Source organism: Orycteropus afer, unplaced genomic scaffold, assembly GCF_000298275.1.
Source record: "Orycteropus afer afer isolate SDZICR_OR568_19922 unplaced genomic scaffold, OryAfe1.0 scaffold00177, whole genome shotgun sequence".
NCBI lineage: Eukaryota > Metazoa > Chordata > Mammalia > Tubulidentata > Orycteropodidae > Orycteropus > Orycteropus afer.
The window spans coordinates 4,847,652-4,852,786 of NW_006921764.1; positions in this window are offsets into that span (position 1 = coordinate 4,847,652).

The following is a 5,135-nucleotide window of genomic DNA, read 5'->3' on the forward strand; positions in this document are numbered from 1 at the left end:
AATCAACTCTGGTAGAATGTAGGAGGGAACTACACCAGGGTGTGAATACCAGGAAATAGGGATCATTGAGGACCATCTTGGAGACTGGCTATTACACAGTCATTATATTCCTCATTTTTGCCCAAATAATTTCTCATGGCAGTTACTTAAGCTGCCTTCAGAAGGCACTTCATTCTGGGCAATGACAAGTGATAATCTAGTGATGACCATGGGCTTCCAGTGCCCTTGAGCAGGATCCTCACTGCATTCAAACCCAACAGTCAGATAAGCAATCCCAGAATTTGTTGCCTGAAACTAACAGCTGGTACTAATTACTGTATTGGTTAGTGTTCTGTTGCAGAGAACAGATTATTCCAGCCAGTTTAAGGAAGGAAATTACTGAAGGATATTAAATGTTTGAAAGAATTACAGAACTGGCTGAAGAACCAGACTGACTATAGGCTGAGCTTCCATTGATTTCCAGAGCTGCACTACAGGAGAAACCCTCTAAGGGAGCTACTGCTCCTGCATGATGGGAAGCCCTCTGGAGCTTTGGTGAATTGGGAAGCCACCTCTGCAGCTGCTAGCTTTGGAACCAGAGTACTTCTGCTAACAAGAAGTAGCTGGTCTAATCAGGAAGCTGCTGCTACTATGCAGCCAGTGGTTTAAACAGGAAGCCAATGACTACTACATCAGGAAACTGCCACTCTTATCCACACAAGTAAAAATGGTTGCCTTATGCTGCCTCTCTGTTTACCTCAACTCCAAATTTAAGTTTCATATTCACACATGTATATATGAACAGTAGAAAGTAAATCACATCCAGAACTCTGTCTGCAAGGAAGCTGAAAATGTAGTTTTAGCTTTCTAGTTTCTGAAATGTAGGAGTACATGCTAGAAAGAAGTTGGAGTAGATATTAAGCAAGAGAAGCCACATGTTAGCCAAACCAGCATTCAAGCCTGAGAGCAAAATGAAAAGTTTGCCCAGTAGCACGCACAGACCCTTTCTGAAAGAACTAGTTAAGGATATACAGGCATACCTTGGAGATAGTGCCACTTCTGTTCCAGACCACCACAAGCAATAAGGCGAGTATTGCAGTAAAGCATGTCACACAAATTTCTTAGTTTCCCAATGCATATAAAAGTTTTATTTACATTATAATATATGACGATTAAAGGAGCTTTGGTGATGCAGTGCATAAGGCATCTGACTGCTAACCAGAGGTTGGTTCAAACCCCACTAGCTGCTCTACTGGAGGGAGATGAGGCAATCTACTTCGGGAAAGATTTACAGCCTTGGAAACCCAATGGTGGTCACTATGAGTCAGAATTGACTTGATGGCAGTGAGTTTTGCATTCTAGTAAAATGACAATGAATATAGGGAGATTAAAATTCAAGAAACTGTAGTAAATAAGGAAAACTGAGAAGTTCAATCTGAATAATTGCAGAAGTACTAAAAAGTTGGCAATTAACTTTTTAAATTGTAGGTAAAACATTGGTAACAAAACAATTGCTGTTGCAATAATTTTCACATGTACAGTTCAGTGTGAACTTTATAATTTGTATATCACATAAAACTTTTTAATTTGTCTACATTTTCAGTATATACTGTTTAAGAAATTTTTATAAACCATTGAATTGCTAGTTATTACAATTTTTATTCTGCTGAGTTATAACCTAGTTTAAAAGTTTCTAATGATAAACAGTCTTACTCTTTATTTTAGAAATATACATCAACAAATAAAACTAAGCACTAGCCTTATCAAAATAGCTTCTTAAAGTATCAACTACATCATTTTATTAAATTTTTATTTGTTAATGTTTAGTTTTTAGCATCCTTGACTCATCTTTGAAGCACTTAGTTTTACTTTGAGTTTGAACTTTAAGAATTAGGAAAATTCTTAAAGCCATTGATACTCTTTTTGGGTGGAAAAAAAAACCAACCTTATATTTATGGCCTAAGGGAGAATACTAATAGAAACAAATTATAATTAAAAAGTCTTTGTACACATGTTGTTTGACATAATTTATAAAAACAACTTATGAGCCTCACAATAACTGCAAGAGATGGTTAATTTTCAAATTTTCAGGCTCCACCTCAGATTCATCCAATAGGTCTGGGAAAGCTTCATTGTTTAGTAAGCACCCCAAATGATTCTGGTGCAGGTAGTCCCTGGACCACACTTTGAAAAATACTGATTTAGAATGTGAGGGAGGATAGTTTATCCTGTGAAAGGCAATGTCTCTGTTACATCATTTAATCTTAACTACAGCAATCAGATAGTAATCTCATTTTACAAGTGGGAAAACCGAGGCCCAAAAGGATGAGTAACTGCTCAAGGTCACATTAGATACTGGAGTTGGGATGCAAACCCAGGTGTGTTTAATTCTTATGCCTTAATTTATACTGTACCACACCTACGTAGATGCTCACAGGTACCTGTGAACTGTTGTTGTTGTTATTTGCCATCGAGTCGGCCCCAACTCATAGCGACCCCTCCTTGGGTTTCCGAGGCAGTATCACTATGGAAGTAGGAATGCTCAACCTTCCTTTTACCTGTGAACTAAGAATATCAAAATGAAATTCATGATTGCTTTACCTCTCTACCCCTCATCCTTCTAACCCAACCCGCTATTCCTGTCTCAGTTAATGGAGTTTACAAAATTAGAAACTCAGGATCATTACAGACCTCTTCTTTCCACAACAGAATTCCATTGATTGTATACCTCTTTCCCCCAATCAGGGATACTGATAGTCATACAAAAATTTATATCCATATGTATTATCTCCATCATCCATCCATCCCAGGGAGGGAGTCGGATATATGTATGAAATGCCCTTTCTCAACCCAGTCCCTTTGTATATCCTAGTCCCTCTTATAGGGACAAATTCCTGACTCCCATTCAAACTTTCAGATCAAGTTTAAATAGTTACAAAAACTTATAAAAAAAAAGTTCTCTATTCATAGTTCTGTACACCTACTACTTTTACTTTGTACATTTCATGTCCATGTGCCCTCACTAGATTGTTTTCTAAAGGGCAGGGAATATATCTTACCCAATTTTATAACTCCACTATCATGCTTGGCATGATGAACTATTATACTTATGAATTAATCAATTCATAAAAGTTTCCTAATAATATTAGTGCCCACAGGATTGCTAAGTGACAGCTGGGGCTGGTACCCCAACTTTCTGGTTTTTGTGTTAAAAAATCTTTCTAGCACACAAACAATTAGCATAAGAATACTCAACAGAGTAAAGAGAGGAAACATTCCAGGAAATGGTCTCAATAATACCTTTGAATATTCTTTATGTGTATAAATTATAGGGAGAAAAGCTGTGACTCAACCTTTTTTCTTTGGGTTAGAAAATCTCTTGATTACCTGGATAGATATACTAATCTAAAAAGTTAAACTGAGTCTCAAGCACTATGAATAAGCCCATTAATTTTCACAGAAATGTATCTAGAGGTAAGCTTTTCACTGATTGGAGCTGGATATTATTTATACAGGGAAAAAAATACTTTGCACATAATGTTAGTTGCTGTAAAGTTGATGGCCACCCCAAGTGTGCAAAACACAACTGCACTCCATGGTTTTTTGTTTGTTTTTAATAATAATTTCTTGTGTTTTTGTTGAATGTTTATACAGCAAAACAGGTTCCCATTTAACAATTTTTGTACACACTGTTCAATGATGTTGGTTACATAGATCACCAGACCGGTCTTCTGAGGTGCCTCTGTTGGGGAGGGGTTTGAGCTGCCAACCTTTTGGCTAGTAGTCAAGTGCTTAACCATTTGTGCCACCAGGGATTCTCTTTGCACATAATAAATCCTCCAAAAATGTTTAGCCTAAAATTGAAATGAAATACATACCTTTGGGAAAAATTTTTACTTAATACCTGTAATTTATGGAGCTGTCACTAGGTGGAGTGGCACTGCTAGATTACCAAACCAACCCAGCTGTCAAGTAGAATCTGACTGACAGCAACCAAAAGAAGAGTGGAACTACCTCATGGGGCTTCCAAGGCTGTATTCTATACAGGAGCAAACTGCCCCATCTTTCTCCCATGTATGGGTTCGAACCTCCAAACTTTCAGTGAGCAGCCAAGTGCATAACCACTGTGTTACCAGAACACTTTACTGCTATATTAGGAAGACATATATATATATCCAAGTGTTCCCTCTACAAATTAAATGCCTCAGAACCCTTAAAAACCATTCAGTAGAAGTTAATTTTTCTTTAGAAACACATTTACTTGGGGGAAAAAAATTTATACACACATAGGAAAAACCACTGCCATTGAGTTGATTCCGACTCATAGGCGCCCCCAATCAGTTTCCAAGGCTGTAGATCTTTACAAAAATAGTAGATTACCTCATCTTCCATGGAGCAGCTGGTGGGCTGAGCTGCCAACCTTCTGGTTAACAGCTAAATGCCTTAGCCACTACGTCACCAGAACTCCTCTACACACACACACACACACACTCACTCACATAATGACCACCTGATTCATACTGAAGATTAGAAAAGTTACTTTTCCTAATAAAGAGACTCCTCCCACCCAATTCTAAAGAAGAGAGTTTGGCTGCATATTTCCAGTATTTTCTGGTCTCCCCATTGCTCACCTTACAGATCTTCCACTGGAGGTATATTAATTTCCTCCTCAACTCTAAAAATAACTGCACAGATTAGGGCATTTACATCTTCTAGTGTCATAGAATTGTTTATTGTTTTAAATAAGAAGGAATTTAAAAATTGTCTAGCTTAATGCTCTTTAACATAGTGTCTGAAAGTTCAGAATAGTGGTTTAGCTACAAAATAAAAGCAAAATTTAGAAAATTTATCAATATGCATCAATGAAGACCTTTTGGTATATTCTGTAAAGGAAGCATATCAACATTGTGTTGATTGTCTTTGGTTTTCTAACCCAGTGTTTCATAACATGCTTGGGTCACAATCCCCTTTGGGAGCCTGGTAAAAACTATATATCCTCTTTCTAGGGGGGAAAAAAAAAATGAGCACATATACACAAAAACAATGCAATTTCAGGAAGTAAACTTTGACCCTTTGAAGTCTTTTTAGATTCTTAGTTGAAAACTGCATTTAAGCCTTCAAATTCAAGATAACAGATAAAGCTTTTGTTAAAAAAT